The sequence below is a fragment of the Arachis ipaensis genome, chromosome B09 (assembly GCF_000816755.2).
Source record: "Arachis ipaensis cultivar K30076 chromosome B09, Araip1.1, whole genome shotgun sequence".
Classification (NCBI taxonomy): Eukaryota; Viridiplantae; Streptophyta; class Magnoliopsida; order Fabales; family Fabaceae; genus Arachis; species Arachis ipaensis.
Window position 1 is genome coordinate 9,157,487 of NC_029793.2, and position 19,175 is coordinate 9,176,661.

The 19,175-nt window shown below is 39.1% G+C and overlaps 1 long non-coding RNA gene across 1 annotated transcript; it reads left to right on the forward strand.

Annotated features, from left to right (window-relative positions):
- LOC110267177 lies at positions 2,936-19,028 on the forward strand. Its single transcript, XR_002354532.1, has 3 exons — positions 2,936-3,323; positions 5,593-5,602; positions 19,016-19,028. It is a non-coding gene; the product is annotated as an uncharacterized LOC110267177 (long non-coding RNA).

Below are 19,175 nucleotides of genomic sequence, written 5' to 3' on the forward strand. Positions count from 1 at the left end.
AGGTTCAAGAATCGGATTATTGTGCCAGATATCGGAGACTTGCGATAGAGTATTTTGAAGAAAGCTCATAAGAGTGGATTCTCAATTCACCCGGGGAGTACTAAAATGTATCAGGATCTAAAAGTGATGTTCTGGTGGCCAGGTATGAAGAATGATGTGGCATTACATGTATCTAAATGTTTAACGTGTCAGAAGGTTAAGATTGAGCATCAGAGACCATCAGGGACCCTTCAGCCTTTAAAGATTCCATAATGGAAAAGGGAGAGTATTGCAATGGATTTTGTGATAGGTTTGCCTAGAACCCGATCTGGTTGTGACGCTATTTGGGTGGTCGTGGATCGACTAACAAAATCAGCTCACTTTCTTCCTATCCGAATAAGTTGTACAATGGAAGAATTAGCTCGAATGTATATTAAAGAGATTGTCAGGTTGCATGGCGTGCCTTCTACCATTATATCTGACAGGGATCCTCGCTTTACATCAAGATTCTGGGGAGCTTTTTAGTGTGCATTTGGGACTCAGTTAAGCTTGAGTACTGCGTATCACCCTCAGACAGATGGTCAGTCAGAGAGAACTATTCAGACCTTGGAAGATATGCTAAGAGCTTATGTTTTGGACCAGCCGGCGAGCTTGGACCGGTATATGCCATTATTAGAGTTTGCTTATAATAATAGCTACCATGCGAGCATCGGAATGGCTCCATATGAAGCTCTGTATGGCAGGAAATGTCAATCTCCATTATGTTTGTATGAAACTGGAGAAAGAAGTTTGTTAGGGCCTGAGATGATAGCTGAAACTACTAAACAGATAAAGAAGATTCGTAGTCAAATGCTTATAGCCCAGAGCTGCCAGAAGAGTTATGCTGATTAGAGGCGAAAGCCTTTGGAATTTGAGGAAGGGGAGCATGTTTTTTTTGAAAGTTACACCAACCGCTGGAGTGGGAAGAGCTATTAAGACTAAGAAACTGAATCCCTGTTATATTGGACCGTTTGAGATCTTGAAGAGAATTGGGCCGGTAGCTTATAGAATTGCCTTACCACCATATCTTTCGAATTTGCACGATATGTTTCATGTGTCACAGCTTCAGAAGTATACTCCTGATGCAAGTCATGTTCTAGAACCGGAACCAATTCAAGTAAGAGAAGATCTAACACTCCCAGTAATTCCGGTGAGAATTGATGACATCAGTATTAAACGATTACGCGGGAAGGAAGTATCATTGGTAAAAGTAGCTTGGAGTCGAGCTGGTATCGAGGAACATACTTGGGAGCTCGAATAAGATATGCGAAAGGACTATCCACATCTCTTTTCAGGTAACTATATTTGAATTTTGAAGGTAAAATTCTTTATTAGATGGATAGGATGTAAACCCCGGTTAAATTAGTAGATAATTAGTCAATAAATTAGTTTTTAATGAGGATTAGAAATGTGAATATTATATTAAATTAGGGTAGAGCTCATCGAAACGAGAATTTTGACACTAATTTCGAGGAAATCAGTCCAAGATTGGACCGAATGGGCCGAACCGGTTGAACTGGGCTCAAATCGGGCCATCGGTCCAACCGGACTGACCTATTAAATGAACCCAAGCATTGCTTTCTCCCTCATTTCAGCAATGCGAAGCTGAATGCTTCCCAGGGAGGAGAAGAACGAAAACACTCCCGAACCCTTACGGTGAATTTCCAACTCTCGTAACTTCTCCGTCCGAGTTCCAATCGCCGCACCGTTTGCGGCCACGCGTTCACCGCGTCGAGCTCTACATTTTTACCAGAACAATTTCACTGGTAACTTGTTTAATCACTCTCAGCTCTATTTTCCCCCAATTTTCAAATTTTTAATGGGAATGTTGAATTTCTTTGATTTCTGATGTTTTAGGATCCAATTAGCTTGAGAAAAACATTCACTCTTACTTATGTGAAGCTTGGGTAAGGTGAGAATACGATAATTATATTTTATTTTCATTGAATTTGAGCTTTGAGTATTAAATTAGATATATATGTGTTATGAATGTGTATTAGGTTGTGAATAAATAATTGGAGTTTGAAATTGTGAATACTGGAACTTGGAGGAAGCGAATTAGTTGAGGTTTTGAGTAGGCGTGTTCAAAACCGATCCAATCCAAACAAAACCGATCAACCGAACCAAAAAAATCGATAACCGGACAAACCAAAAACCGAAAAAAAATGAATTTTGCAGTTTTTTGCGGTTCGGTTCGATTTTCGATTCTTGAAAAGAAAACCGAACCGAACCAACCCGAACCGCTGTTGCTAAAAACCGTACTATAAAAGCAGCCTCCCTCCATATCTCCTGCTAAACCAGCCGCAATCCCCTACCAGCAAACCCTAACTCCCTCGATCCCTCTCTTAGTCTCTATCGCCGAATTTCAACGAATCCTCCTCCTTCTTCTCTGCCAATGATGCCGACGCCGTCGGACAGCACCATCGTGGCACCATGGCCCTTTCCTCTCCCTCTCTCTTCCTCGTAGGGTAGCGCTTCTCTTTCTCCCTCATTCTCGACAGCTCCACACACCACCTCTCCAGCAGCTGTCTCCTCCACCACATCGCAACGGTTCTCTCTCCCCATCGTCCTCCACACACCACCTTTTCCAGCAGCTTGTTGTCTACTCCACGCATCAGAGCCGTCGTTCGTCGTCCTTCGTGAGTTCGTAGCCACTGTCATCCTCGCGTTGTAGTCATTGCAGTAGCCATTCCTCTGCATCTAGAATGGGGATACCTCTTAGTTTTCAGGTAAATTATTTGTTCTAATTTTACTTGGATCTAATTAGTTGTTCTTAGTTCTGTTTTAATAATTGGTTCTATTTTTATTTTGATATATGATTTTTGGTTTAGGATTTTTGGTTCTGTTCTTTCTAATTTGTTCTTGCAGCTTTGGTAATTTGTGGTTCTGTTTGATAATTTATGTTTAAAAATTTGTACTGTGTTCTTATTTTTATTATCTAAGTTTATAGTGTTCTCTGTTTTAATTATTTAATTTGAGTTTGTGGTTTGGTGTTCTAATTTATGTTATTTTAATTTTAGTGTTGTTCTAATTTATGGCTTATTTTTTGTTAGGCAAAGATGTGTATAATTTTACATTGTCCTGTTTTATGATAAAAGCTGAATCCTTTTTTTTATTTTTTTTATCATGACAGGTATAGGATGCATCCAGAGATATGGAAATCCTCTTGAATGCATTTTGATGACAATAAAGCACAAAATAGGAGCCAATAATGTATATTTTATGGATTGCTGCTGGTTGTTGACTTGTTTATTTTATTGTTGCTGCCTTGCTGGTTGTTCTGTTGAATTACTGAAACTGCTTCTGTTTTGTTTCGTTTTGCTGTTCTATTGAATTACTGAATTACTTTTGAGTTTTGAAGTGATTTAGTATGATTTATCAAGTGTTGGAGGTTTTGAATTACTGAATTATTGTTGAATTATTGTTGAATTACTTTTGTTGAATTACTTTATTGTTGGTATTGTTGCTGGTTGGTTAATGATTTTGTAAGTTGCTTGATTTTATAAACAGGATCTTGATTTTGTAAACAAGATCTTGATTTTGTAAATTTCTTGTAAATTGATTTTGTTGTTTAATGTATTTATTTAGTAAGTTTGATGTCAGTTCAAATGAAAATATGGGTGACACCGGATTGTTGATTTCAATTGTGTATTTGTGTATGTCGATTTCAATGTATAAGACTTTGTGAAATAGTATTGAAGTATTTTTTTTTGAATTGATTGAAAAACCGAACCGCAGTTTCATTAGACGATCGGATCGGATGAAATTTCTCTCAAAAACCGAACCAAACCGCACCGCGAAAACCCCTAGTTTTGAGGGCTGTGTTCTTTTAGGAAAATTGTCTTGGAATAATACTTGGGAATTAGTTAAGGTATGGTTTAGGTTTCTTGCATTTAATATATAATGTTCTGTAAAAACTTAGGCTAGATGAGCATAGGATAAGTTGGATTGCATGTGTATATTTAATGCTTAGTATCCTGTTGATGAATGTAAGACCCATAATTTTCGAAAAATATTATTATGAGTTAATTTCAATTTATTTATTCATTAAAGACTCTATTTTTAGAAATTATTTTATTAAAAGTAATTAAATCAAATTTTGACAAAGAAAGAAAGGGAAAGAATAGAAAGGGGGAAAACAGGGGAAGCTTGAAGAAAGAAAGATGAGGAAGGGAGAAAGGGGTATCGAGGGAGAAGAGAGGGGGAACGGCGCCGGCGAGGAGCCCACGGTCGCCGCCGTCGCGCCGCCAAAGAGATCAGAGCCGCGAAGAAAGAGAGCTCAGGAGAGAGAGGAGCTTCACCATCGTTGTCATGGTCGCAGGCGTGAAGGCCGCCGCTGTCGTCGCACCTTGCCCAGTCGCCGTTGAGATGGCTGAGCACGAGGAAGAAGTAGCTTTCGTCGTCACCAAGCCGTCACCGCCGATCCATCCACGAGGCACCGCCAGAACCGCGAGGAGAGGAGACGCGTGTCTGACCTGTCGCCGCCGGCCCGTCTAGCCCGAGCCTCGTCGCTGTTGCCACCGCATCCTCGGCGCATCTCTGAAGCTGCGTCGTCGATTAGGTTAGGGGGTGGGAGAATCGTGAATGAACAGAGGAGGAGAAGAACGCGTGGTGGTGGGTGTTCTCCTAGCCATCGCCGTCGAAGGATGCTCCACTGCCGCCGTTGAAGGAACCATTGCCACCAGAGCCCTAGCCGTCGTCGCTGTGGGAGCTCGCCACCACTATGAAAATGAACCGAAGCTTTGCGGTTCCGTCCCCTTTGAAGCTACTACCGGTTGTTTTGAAGATTTTGTCGTAAACCTCACCGTCAAGCCTAGAAGGAGTCGCCGCTGTTGTTGTCTCGGCCACTGTCGATTTATCTATTGCAAAGTCATAATTGATAATGGAACTGCTAAGATCGCTGCTGCTGCCATGAATTGGGGATAAAGGGGATTATTGAATTAAATTCTGCAATTGAGATATTGAGGTAGGGGCGCCTTTCTTAAACTTGTTTACTTTCCAGAGTTGTTATAAATCGATATTAATGCGTAAAATACATTTTTGGTGATTTCGTAAGTCTTATTAATTGAATTGAGTTGTTTTGGATGAATGAGGTTATTAGTTATATTGATTGATGGATTGATTGAGAAAGTTGAATATTATGATTAGTTGAATGATGTTGTTAAAGTAGTTTTTCTAGAGTGGTTGGAAGAGATTTAATAATGGCATTTAGTTTAATTTTGGAAACGATTCGATTTTTAGGAAAGGTTTAGTATTGAAATTTGATTTGATATTGAACCCGATTTGATATCGGAATTTGATTTTAAAAACAAATTTGGAAAGGACTTGATATTTGAAAACGGTTTGTTTATTAAGAATAATTTACTATTTTGGAAATGGTTCGAACAGGGTTTGAGGAACGATTTGGTTTGAAACTGTTTGAGAAAACCGAGAGTTCTTAATTATTGATTAATGCTGTTGAATGAGGTTGATTTAGATTGTGATTTATAGGATTGATTGATTGAATTCTGGATTTTGCAATTTCCTTGTGTTGAGTGTGGTTGTTGTGAAAATTGTTATTGGAAGTGATTTGAGTGATTATCAGGTGTTTGGTTTGGTTTGGTTGGAACCCGAAAAGGGTGACAAAATCCGAATTTTAGAGGAGATGCTGCCAAAATTTTATAAAATTGGAAGTTTTGTTTGAAATAATGGTTTAAAAAGATTTAGTTCTTAAACGTTACTTGTTTCAGATTGATTTATTTAGAAAAGAAAGAATTATGTTTTGAATTGAGATTGTTGATTAACGAAAAGAAGGATGATGAGGATTGATTTGAAATATGATTTTTGAATGAATTTGGAAATGGGATATGGATTGACGAATGATGATGATATTGAGAATGGATTAGATATTGATGAATGATGAATGAATTATTTATGTGGCTTATGAATTTGAAATATCTGAGATACGAGGTTCCCTGGATTAAGTGCCGTGGCTTGCCACCACGTGTACCAGGTTGAAAACTCGATACTCTGTTGACCCTACGACGTAAGTATGACCGGGCACTATATAAATTCCCGGGAATGTTACCCCCATTGAGCAATATTGACTATTTGAGAAAAAGCTATGCATAGACTCATGGGGATGCACGTCGGGGGACAGTCTAAGGACAATTCAGACTTGTCGGGTTGGCTGGATAACCGACAGATGAGCCTCATCAGCCATAGGATAGGCATGCATCATATGCATTTGTATGTTTTGCTTGGGTTTGAACTTGTTTTGGTTTGCCTAATTGCTAAACTGTTCTTAACTGCTACTTGAACTATTTGCTGTAACTGCTACCTACTTGTGCTTTCCTTGTCTGTCTTGCATGTGTTTGTCCTGGCGTGCTACATTTGAGAATGAACTTTGGTGCTGAATTAATGATTGTGTTGTTTGATTACGTGGTTGATTTCTGATTGAGATTTTCCTATAAGAAATGAAAGGTTTCGGATTTCTGAAAGATTAAACATTATTTCTTTGAAAATGTTTTTGAAAGATTACCTATTGGATTTTTTTAAAAGATTCATAAGGCAATAATAATCACTGAGGTTGAAAACAGTTTTCTTATTAAATATCTTCTTATGACAACTTTGAAACTCCGCGGTGAGACCATGTGGTTAGGTTCTCACCCCCCTACAGCTTTACATTTTTAGGAACCGGATGAAGCATTATGAAGAGTCATACTGCGTTTGGTTTATATGTTGTTGTATTAGTTAGATTATTTTCTTCCTTCGTCTTTGTTATTACAAGTTTGTATGAGGGATATGAGTTGTATGTTTTATATGTATATTATATTACGAGTTATTATGTAAGGAGTCTTGTATATGAATTTATGCCTGCTTGTATTTTTCTTAAGATAAAGTATTTATTCCCGATTTTCAAAGAAATCAGCGATACAGTGTTCGAGTCACAGGCTCCTATTTTAGTATTTAGTATGTAAGGTAGTCGTAATACTTCTTGCTATCAGAGTAGCGCAGCCGGAAGCGTGACTTCTGATAGTGAGTGTGTTACATTATGGTATCAGAGCAGTTCATCCTAATTAGAGCCTTGGGGATGGACTGACCATGCTTCATTGCATTCTCTGAGTGTCTGTCATGTTGTAGGTCTTGTCCAAGTTACAAGAATTAGAATTTTATGCACATGACTGCCTATTAATTAATACTGTTAGCTTACCGTTGCATATCTGTTGATGTTAAGTATGGCCAACTTAATGTTGATGGCTTATGCGAACGGGAAGTTAATAGGTTATTATAGGTGAATTGGAATTGATAAGTAATAGGTAACGCTTATCGCGCTGCTTGCGGACGTTAGGAATTAATTCTCGAGGATATTCTTTTATATGTCTCGAAAATTTTACTGATGACTTGTAACTTGTTCTTTCATAGTGTGCCTTGAAATCCTTATTTGAGATTTCTTTCTAAAAAGTAGTTTGATTATTTCTCAATTTTACCTCTTGTTGAAATGCATTCTCGTTTAATTCTTACTGCTTATGTTTACTTAAATTCTTTGGAGGATTTGTTTGTCTTTCCAAACTCTTTTTGATTCATGTAGTCTTTTATGTAAATCTGAAATTGTTTAAATTTTAACTTAATCCTTTCTTACTTGATTGTACCTATAATCATTTTTCAAATTTGATAAAATATTTTGAATTGGGCATGTCTTTGATCATATGTATTTTTGAAATCATATCTCAAATTTTCCTTTTTAAACAAAATTTGAAATTTCTTTCAATTTTACTGTGATTTCAATATATACTCCTAATTGACTAAATGCTTGAATATCTTTTGAGATTTCTGAGGAATCACTTTTGATTCTTAGTCCAATTAAATTCCATCTTTCAAATTTTATTTATTTTATCTTTATCTTAGAAATAGTTTTGGCAAAAAAAAAAAAAAACACTTGATTTTCTATCAACATCGCTTTGTTTTTATGCAAATTCTTAATTGATTATGTAAAGTATCTAAGGTTTTCAAGAAAATATTTCATCCTTAGCTAGCTAATTTTCATTTCACAAATCTTGTATAATTTAGTTCGACTTGAATTTGTTTTAACATGACACAATATTTACGTTTTTGATGATTCCCTTGAGTTTTGTAAAACAATTACCCTGTTTTTCTCTATAGTTTCTATTGGAGTTCTTTGAAATAAAAATTCTTTTCTATTTGCATTTTGATTCTCCCTTCCGATATACTTTATGACTTTTAACCATTTTTATTTGTTGGTTATTTCAACTATTCCTTCATATTTTTGTGAACCTTGTACTCTTTTGATTTGGTTTTAGTTTATTCTGATCTAATTTACTACTACTTTTCTCTTGTACCTCTTAGAGTTCCTAAATTGAATATTTCTTATTATGATGTGAAATGACTCTTTCCAAAACGTTTTCTCGTGTCTGTACATCATTGCTTAGTTGCAATCTTACACCTCCTTCCAAATTTATGAGAAACATAATTTTGTCGCTTATTCTTCTCTTCCTGCGAATTGTATCTCTTTGAACGTACTTGTACTTATCTCAGTGTCACATGTGGTCCTTAGAGGTGAAGACCGATGTGTTAGCTTTTTAGGAAATGGCTAGTAGAAGAGAAAGTTTAAGTTTTCAGTAGCTCGATTGAAAGCTTGTTCGATGTCTTTTGCCTAGTTGATCTTGTTTGAACTTCCTTGATTTAAGATCTTTTTTCATATGGCTTGATTTCTTTTTAAGTACATCTTAATATTCTTGAATGTTTTTATGTGATGGCAATTTCATTTTGATATGAACTTTTAAAACAAGTTTTGGATTCTCTTCTTAAAAAGGTTAAATCAAATTTTCTTGCTTGAATCGCATCCATAGTTATTCTTTTAATTGACAAAGTTATTTTGGAATTGGCATGCACTGTTTTAAATTAAATTTTAAACGGATTTATAAGCAAACTTTTACTTCGGAATTCTTTTCTAAATAAAGTTTAACTTCTTCCTCTTCCATATTTGCTATAATTTTTATACACACTTGATTGAATATAAACGTTGAGAATTTTTAAACAAACGTTTGATTTTCTTATAACCCTGCGACAATTTCACTATATACCTTTATTTGACTAAATACCTAAATATCTATTAAGACTTTTGGAAAATTATTTTGGCCTTAACCCAATTGACTTTTTCTTTTCAAACCTCACTTATTTTGTGTAAATTATTTTAACAGAAGGCAATTTGATTTCCTTCCGAGCTTTATACCTACTTTTGGTTAAGTGGTGCACCTAATTATTTTTCTCAAATATTTGAGGGAATATTTTTGTTCTTAGCCAAATTGGTATTCATTTTATTTTAAAACTCTACATAATCTATTTCAACATGAAATTGTATTAACATAATACTACAAATATACTTTTGTTATTTCTTTTACAAAATATTTGATGCGCACTTTTTTGAAAACGTGAAATAGTTTTTAAAATGTTTTTCATTCTCCATGAGCAATTTATTTGAAAGTGTTCTTAATTCTACCCGAGACTTATGAGCTTTTGCTTTGGTCTTAAACATTCTTTTTTTTTTGTAAACCTCGTATTCCTTTATTCGATTTAATTTTGTTTCAAACTACTGCGCTACTTTTCTTTTGTTATTCCTATCGGATTTTGTTGATTCAGGAATCATTCTTGAGATTTGCCCAAACTAATTTTCTGTCTGACACTCTTCATTCCTTATGCATTCCTGATTACTTGTGGTTTCAAGAATCCTTTCAAGCCTTGACGGATTTTGTCGCTTATCTTTTTCCAAGGTCTTGTGTTCTTTGAAATAAATTCGAGAATTGCCTTAGAATCACGTACAACTTTTAGGGGTAGCAAACGAAACTTTAAGATGCTATTCGTAAACATGAAAGATGGATTAGTATTAGTAAGTGTGCAACGTTATGAGGAGTATAGCAGTTTGTTCCTCGTAAAAGTTTGCAGATGTTAGGGTTGTGACGGGTTATGGAGTTATGAGATGATTGATGGAATTGGGGAGTTAAAGTTCTGAATGGGCAAGAAATCTGGGAGCGAGCGTTATATTTGTTATTTTATACCAGCCTGTTTTGTAGCCCTTTTTGCCACACTAGCTACTGTTTTATTTTGTGAATGCCTATCTTGATTTGCACCCTATTTTGTTCCTTCAAGCTTTTGTAAAGTTTTGAATATTTATATATGCATACTAAGATTTTGTACTTTTCTATAAAGTGTTTAAAAAGTAGAGTGCAAAAACTATGTATTACCTTATATATTAATTTAATTTTCAAGGACGAAAATTTTTATAAGGTGTGTAGGATGTAAGACCCATAATTTTCGAAAAATATTATTATGAGTTAATTTCAATTTATTTATTCATTAAAGACTCTATTTTTAGAAATTATTTTATTAAAAGTAATTAAATCAAATTTTGACAATTAAATTAAAAATTTTACTATATTTTATAATTATTGAATAATTTTCTATATTTAAATTATACAGCTTAACAGTTGCAAAAGAATAAGAATTTTATACAATTTAGTTAAATAATAGAGATTCTAAAATTTAATATTTTAATTTTATAAACAAAGAAAATTAATTATATTATCTTTAATTTTAAATTAAAATATTCTATTAAAAGTCAATTAGTAAACTAATAATCAAATAACATTTTCAAAGTAATTTTAATAGATTAAAATTAGGTTTTTAATTAATACTCTATACCCCTAATTTTATTAAAACTATCTAAAACACCCTATCCTAATCCTAATTTACCACCGCCACCCCTTCACCCCTTATGCCTCAGCCTTCAGAAAAAAAAAAAAAAGAAAAGAAACAAAAGAAAGGGAAGAACGAAGTGGGGGCAGGGAAATTAGGGAAGAAAAAAAAAGAAAGAAAGGGAAAGAATAGAAAGGGAGAAAACAGGGGAAGCTTGAAGAAAGAAAGACGAGGAAGGGAGAAAGGGGTATCAAGGAAAAAGAGAGGGGGAACGGCGCCGGCGAGGAGCCCACGGTCGCCGCCGTCGCGCCGCCAAAGAGATCAGAGCCGCGAAGAAAGAGAGCTCAGGAGAGAGAGGAGCGTCACCATCATTGTCACGGTCGTAGGCGTGAAGGCCGCCGCTGTCGTCGCACCTTGCCCAATCGCCGTTGAGATGGCTGAGCACGAGGAAGAAGTAGCTTTCGTCGTCACCAAGCCGTCACCGTCGGTCCATCCACGAGCCACTGCCAAAACCGCGAGGAGAGGAGACGCGTGTCTGACCCGTCACCGCCGGCCCGTCTAGCCCGAGCCTCGTCGCTGTTGCCACCGCATCCTCGGCGCATCTCTGAAGCTGCGTCGTCGATTAGGTTAGGGGGAGGGAGAATGGTGAATGAACAGAGGAGGAGAAGAACGCGTGGTGGTGGGTGTTCTCCTAGCCATCGCCGTCGAAGGATGCTCCACCACCGCCGTTGAAGGAACCATCGCCACCAGAGCCCTAGCCGTCGTCGCTGTGGGAGCTCGCCACCACTATGAAAATGAACCGAAGGTTTGCGGTTCCGTCCCCTTTGAAGCTACTACCGGTTGTTTTGAAGATTTTGTCGTAAACCTCACCGTCAAGCCTAGAAGGAGTCGCCGCTGTTGTTGTCTCGGCCACTGTCGATTTATCTATTGCAAAGTCATAATTGATAATGGAACTGCTAAGATCGCTGCTGCTGCCATGAATTGGGGATAAAGGGGATTATTGAATTAAATTCTGCAATTGAGATATTGAGGTAGGGGCGCCTTTCTTAAACTTGTTTACTTTCCAGAGTTGTTATAAATCGATATTAATGCGTAAAATACATTTTTGGTGATTTCGTAAGTCTTATTAATTGAATTGAGTTGTTTTGGATGAATGAGGTTATTAGTTATATTGATTGATGGATTGATTGAGAAAGTTGAATATTATGATTAGTTGAATGATGTTGTTAAAGTAGTTTTTCTAGAGTGGTTGGAAGAGATTTAATAATGGCATTTAGTTTAATTTTGGAAACGATTCGATTTTTAGGAAAGGTTTAGTATTGAAATTTGATTTGATATTGAACCCGATTTGATATCGGAATTTGATTTTAAAAACAAATTTGGAAAGGACTTGATATTTGAAAACGGTTTGTTTATTAAGAATAATTTACTATTTTGGAAATGGTTCGAACAGGGTTTGAGGAACGGTTTGGTTTGAAACTGTTTGAGAAAACCGAGAGTTCTTAATTATTGATTAATGCTGTTGAATGAGGTTGATTTAGATTGCGATTTATAGGATTGATTGATTGAATTCTGGATTTTGCAATTTCCTTGTGTTGAGTGTGGTTGTTGTGAAAATTGTTATTAGAAGTGATTTGAGTGATTAGCAGGTGTTTGGTTTGGTTTGGTTGGAACCCGAAAAGGGTGGCAAAATCCGAATTTTAGAGGAGATGCTGCCAAAATTTTATAAAATTAGAAGTTTTGTTTGAAGTAATGGTTTAAAAAGATTTAGTTCTTAAACGTTACTTGTTTCAGATTGATTTATTTAGAAAAGAAAGAATTATGTTTTGAATTGAGATTGTTGATTAACGAAAAGAAGGATGATGAGGATTGATTTGAAATATGATTTTTGAATGAATTTGGAAATGGGATATGGATTGACGAATGATGATGATATTGAGAATGGCTTAGATATTGATGAATGATGAATGAATTATTTATGTGGCTTATGAATTTGAAATATTTGAGATACGAGGTTCCCTGGATTAAGTGCCGTGGCTTGCCACCACGTGTACCAGGTTGAAAACTCGATACTCTGTTGACCCTACGACGTAAGTATGACCGGGCACTATATAAATTCCCAGGAATGTTACCCCCATTGAGCAATATTGACTATTTGAGAAAAAGCTATGCATAGACTCATGGGGATGCACGTCGGGGGACAGTCTAAGGACAATTCAGACTTGTCGGGTTGGCTGGATAACCGACAAATGAGCCTCATCAGCCATAGGACAGGCATGCATCATATGCATTTGTATGTTTTGCTTGGGTTTGAACTTGTTTTGGTTTGCCTAATTGCTAAACTGTTCTTAACTGCTACTTGAACTATTTGTTGTAACTGCTACCTACTTGTGCTTTCCTTGTCTGTCTTGCCTGTGTTTGTCCTGGCGTGCTACATTTAAGAATGAACTTTGGTGCTAAATTAATGATTGTGTTGTTTGATTGCGTGGTTGATTTCTGATTGAGATTTTTCTATAAGAAATGAAAGGTTTCGGATTTCTGAAAGATTAAACATTATTTCTTTGAAAATGTTTTTGAAAGATTACCTATTGGATTTTTTTTAAAAGATTCATAAGGCAATGATAATCACCGAGGTTGAAAACAATTTTCTTATTAAATATCTTCTTATGACAACTTTGAAACACTGCGGTGAGACCATGTGGTTAGGTTCTCACCCCCTACAGCTTTACCTTTTCAGGAACCGGATGAAGCATTATGAAGAGTCATACTGTGTTTGGTTTATATGTTGTTGTATTAGTTAGATTATTTTCTTCCCTCGTCTTTGTTATTACAAGTTTGTAAGAGGGATATGAGTTGTATGTTTTATATGTATATTATATTATGAGTTATTATGTAAGGAGTCTTGTATATGAATTTATGCCTGCTTGTATTTTTCTTAAGATAAAGTATTTATTCCCGGTTTTCAAAGAAATCAGCGATACAGTGTTCGAGTCACAGGCTCCTATTTTAGTATTTAGTATGTAAGGTAGTCGTAATACTTCTTGCTATCAGAGTAGCGCAGCCGGAAGCGTGACTTCTGATAGTGAGGGTGTTACAATGATCATGGTTGGTTTGGTTCTTGTTGATTAACTGGTGATTTGGCGAATTATTGATTTAAGGTATAACTATTGTAGAGGTTGTTGTGATAATGAGGTATTTTGTGTTAAAAGCCTAGGATTTGTGAACTATGATTCTTAGTTGAATTTTGGTTGTTGGATTTGAATATTGTATTAGTATAATTGTTTATCTGAGGTAGATTTATTGTGGTGATTGTTATGATGATGAAGAAGGGTATGTTGAATTGAAAAGAATGCAGGTTTAGACCCGAAAAGGGTGGCAAAGTCCGAATTTTAGAGATGTTGTCAAAATTTTATAAAAAAAAATTAGAGATTTTGTTTATATGATTATTTATAAAGATTTAGATTCAAATGTTATATGGTTTGATTTTGAGTTATTAAGAAAATGAGCATGTTTTAAGTTTGATTCATTTGGAAAAGAATGAATTATGTTTTGAATTGGAACTATTGATGGACGGAATGGGAGGTGTGATAATGAAGGATAAGGATTGAATATGATTGATGTATAATGATGAATGAGATGCGATTGAGAATGATGTGGATGTTGATGAATTATAATTGAATTATTTATATGGCTTATGAATTTGAATAATCTGAGATACGAGATTCCCTGGATTAAGTGACGTAGCTTGCCACCACGTGTACCAGGTTGAAAACTCGATACTCTGTTGACCCTACGACGTAAGTGTAACCGGGCACTATATAAATTCCCGGGAATGTTACCTCCATTGGGCAATATTGATTATTTGAGAAAAAGCTATGCATAGACTCTTGGGGATGCACGTCGGGGGACAGTCTAAGGACAATTCAGACTTGTCGGGTTGGCTGGATAATCGACAGATGAGCCTCATCAGCCATAGGACATGCATGCATCATATGCATATTACTTGAATTACTTGCTTGTGCTTTAATTGGGTGTGCCTATCTGTATTTGCAATGCTAAATGTGTATTTGTTACCTGTAGTAGTTGTAACATTCTTGTGTTTGGCTTTATCTGTCTATTTGTCTGTGAAAATGCATGATGGAGTTGGAGGTATGGAGGAATGGCAGTATAGGACTTAGATTTAAGGTTAAGTTAAGTTAGGCTTAAATATCCTTAGAAAACCACATTTTATGGCTTCTGTTTAATACTTTAAGCTCTATAACCTGAGTGTCGGCGTTCTAGGATTGCTTCTGGCATTTCCAGGACCTTATATATTATGTGTGTGGCACCTTTACCATACTAAGAACCTCCGGTTCTCATCTCATACTATGTTATTTTTCAGATGCAGGTCGAGAGGCATCTCGTTAGGCGTCTGGACCCTTGAAGCGAAGTGGTTACTGAGCTATTTTGTTGTACAGTGATGTATATATATGTACTTAGCTTTCTCTCCGCATAATTTGTTCTTTTTGATCCTCTTAGAGGTTTATGGAGAGGCAGGATTGTGTATATGTACTTTTGGGTTTTGGATATGTATGTATATATGTGTAAATATTCTCCGGCCAGTCTTGAATTCGCAGGCTGAGTTAGGAGCTTGTTATTTTGTATCTTTGGCACTCTATTCCTACTTCTGTTATCATATGTTCAATAGTTATGGTTTTCTTAGTATGCAAGTTAACTCGTTCCTTGAGCGTTGCGCTTTTATTTCGCGATTTTTGTTTCTTCTATTCTTCAAGGCTCCTAGCATATTATAATTCTTCTGCTATTATATGTACTCATTTTATTTTAGAGGTCGTAATACCACACCTCCTCTATTTTACGACTTAAGCGTAAAGTTTAGTGTGGTAGGGTGTTACAGTACCTAGTATATAAAACAGTTTTGCACTTGTGATAGATTAAAAAAAATGTTTTTATCTATTTTAGCTACGAACCTTGGCGGTGAAGTACAAAATATTTCAAAGTTATATCAATTATTACAATTCAATAGATGAATTGACAGATATGAATCAAATTATTAAACAAATTATATGTGTGTGTATAGACAAATACTGATATGAAACGTATACATTTTTAAGACAAAATTGCAAACCCTATGACCTCTAGTGATGGAAACACTTTTTTTGGAGGGGGTGGGGGAGGATTTTCTTGACTTTAATTAGAACATATATACTAGGAGTTGTTCATGTGCTTGGAGCTATAGTTTGGGACAAGTAATGAATATTGTTACGGCCTGGCCCAAACTCACACGGGTCAACCCGACCCGAGTTCTCGCCGGCCCAGTAATACGCCCTCCACCCGACCCGGACACGCGTCCCGTACGGCTTGCACACAGCCGGAGGACAGCGCCCTTGAGGGTATGGGCCTGACCATCGAAGGGGCCCACTACTGACATGTATATAAGGGGGAGACTGGCTCTCCCCCCGAGGTACATCACATTCACACACCATTCCCTCTCCGCCTGCACATATTCTGACTAGGGCATCGGAGTGTCTTTGCAGGTGGCACCCCCCTCCATACGAAGTGCTCGGTACCTCGCTCACCCGGGACCAGGAAATTACAACCAGACGAGCTTCTCCACCAACTGAAGCGTTGACCTCAGGATCCTAACCCGAATCGGAGAGCACTGGGGGGCGGGTACGCCCCAGAAGGAGAAGTCGCGACCCCATCATCTACGCCCGACACGAAAGGCGACGCGCGTCTAACAGGGGTGACGAGGAAGCCCACCGCGAGAACAATGAGTCGAGAAGAACTACCCGAGGGCCCGTCATAATAGGAGCGACCCCTTTTCACCGCTCTGTACTCGAGGTCCGACTACCAAAACACTTCGACAAACCGACAGACATGAAATATGACGGAACGCAAGACCCCCTGGAACACTTGACGGCCTTTGAGGCCAGGATGAACCTAGAAGGGGTGGGTGATGAGGTCAGATGCTGCGCCTTCCCAGTCACCTTAGCGGGCCCAGCAATACGGTGGTTTAACAACCTCCCGCAAGGCTCGGTGACCCAATTTTCCGACATCAGCCACGCCTTCTTGGCTCAGTTCACAACCAGGATTGTCAAAGCCAAACACCCGATTAATTTGCTGGGGGTAACACAGAGACCCGGAGAGCCGACCAGGAAGTACCTGGACCATTTTAATGACGAGTGCTTGGAAATTGACGGTCTGACGGACTCAGTGGCAAGTTTGTGTCTAACGAACGGACTCTCGAATGAGGACTTCAGGAAACACCTCACCACAAAGCCCGTCTGGACAATGCAAGAGATCCAGTGCGTGGCCAAAGAATACATCAATGACGAGGAAGTCAGCCGGGTTGTGGCTGCCAATAAACGGCAGCCCGCCTACAACCAATCCCGGCACTTCGAAGCCAGAGAAAGACCAAAGGAACACGCCAGGGACGGCGGTCCGAGTAAACCACCCAAACCGTTCCCCCGAGTTGGGAAGTTCACCAACTACACCCCCTCACGGCATCGATCACTGAGGTTTACCAACAGATAGCAGAAAAGGGGATACTGTCGAAGCCCCGACCACTGAAGGACAGGACGGGAGGAAACAAGAACCTCTACTGCGAGTATCACAAGGGTTACGGGCACAAGACCCAAGACTGCTTTGACCTAAAGGATGCCCTCGAGCAAGCTATCAGGGACGGCAAACTCGCCGACTTCTCCCACCTTATAAGGGAACCAAGAAGACGCAACCGGGACAGCGGCAACGAAGACAGATCCCGACCAACAAGACGACGACAAGAACCAGAAGGTGACGACCACGGTCTCACGGTGGTAAACGTGGTGACGGCCAGGAATACCGCCCCGAGGTCGAAATCGGCGCAGAAGAAAGATGCCAAGGTCCTAGCGGTCTCCACCTCACCTGTTAGAAGTCTTAAAGGTCTCCCACCTATCTCTTTCGGCCCGGAGGACCAATGGTTTGACGAGGTGCCGGAAAGCCCACCCATGGTCATTACGGCTAGGGTCGGAACTGGCCTCGTCAAACGAATCCTGGTAGACACGGGGGCAGACTCAAACATCATGTTCCGAAACGTTTTCGATGCCCTAGGATTGAGAGATTCCGACCTGACGACCCACCAGCACGGTGTGGTAGGGTTAGGAGACCACTTCATCAAGCCAGATGGAATCATCACACTCCTGACCTCTGTGGGACAAGGGCAAAGACGGAGGACAATCATGGCAGACTTTGTAATATTACGAGATTCGACGGCTTATAAAATCATCCTATGGAGAAAGACCATTAATGACATGGGGGCAGCTATCAGTACGAAACTACTGGTGATGAAGTTCATCACCGATGACGGATCCGTGGGATCCCTCCGGGGCGACTTGGAAACGGCGATCGCTTGCGACCACGCTAGCCTTTCTCTCAGGAAAAAATCCAAGGAAGCGTCAGGGGTTTTCCTGGCCGACCTGGACGCCAGGGTAGACGACAAACCCAGACCAGAGCCAGAGGGAGACTTGGAAAAGTTCAGAGTCGGCGAGGAGGATGATAAATTCACATTCATAAACAGAAACCTCCCGCACGGAATAAAGGAGCCTTTGATGGAGATGATCAGGGCTAATGCCGACCTCTTTGCTTGGACACCTGCCGACATGCCAGGAATAGACCCCCAGCTCATGTCGCATCACCTGGCCGTAAAGGCAGGAGCCAAACCAGTGGCCCAGAGAAGGAGGAAAATGTCGCAGGAAAGGGCGCTGGCACTCCTAGTATCCTCCCGAAGGTTAAGACAATACTTCCAGAGTCACCGTATAGTTGTGAGGACAGATCAGGCGATTCGGCAAATACTGCAAAAACCTGATTTGGCTGGCAGGATGATGACCTGGGCCATCGAGCTCTCACAATATGACCTACAGTATGAACCCCGACACGCAATCAAGGCCCATGCAATGGCAGACTTCTTGGTGGAGGTGACGGGCGACCCTCCCGAGGAAACGGGCACACGGTGGAGGCTTCATGTGGACGGAGCCTCCAACCAAACGTCCGGAGGAGCAGGGGTCATCTTGGAAAGCCCAGCAGGGGTCATCTATGAGCAATCGACCAAGTTCGAGTTCCCCGTGTCGAACAACCAAGCAGAATATGAGGCTCTCCTAGGCGGACTAATGCTGGCTCGGGAAGTCGGGGCGACAAGGGTCGAAGTATGCAGCGACTCCCAAGTCGTCACCTCGCAGATAAACGGAAGCTACCAAGCCCGGGACCCCCTCCTCCAAAAGTACTTGGAAAAGGTTGGAGATCATTGTTCCAAGAGAAAAGAACACACGAGCAGACCTTTTGTCGAAGCTTGCGAGCACAAAGCCAGGATCGGGTAACCGGTCGCTCCGGTCGCTCATGGTGAAGGAACCAACGGTCGCCCTCCACCTGACGGAGTCGAGCCCCTCATGGCTGGACCCCATCACCAACTTCCTGGAACTCGGCAAGTTGCC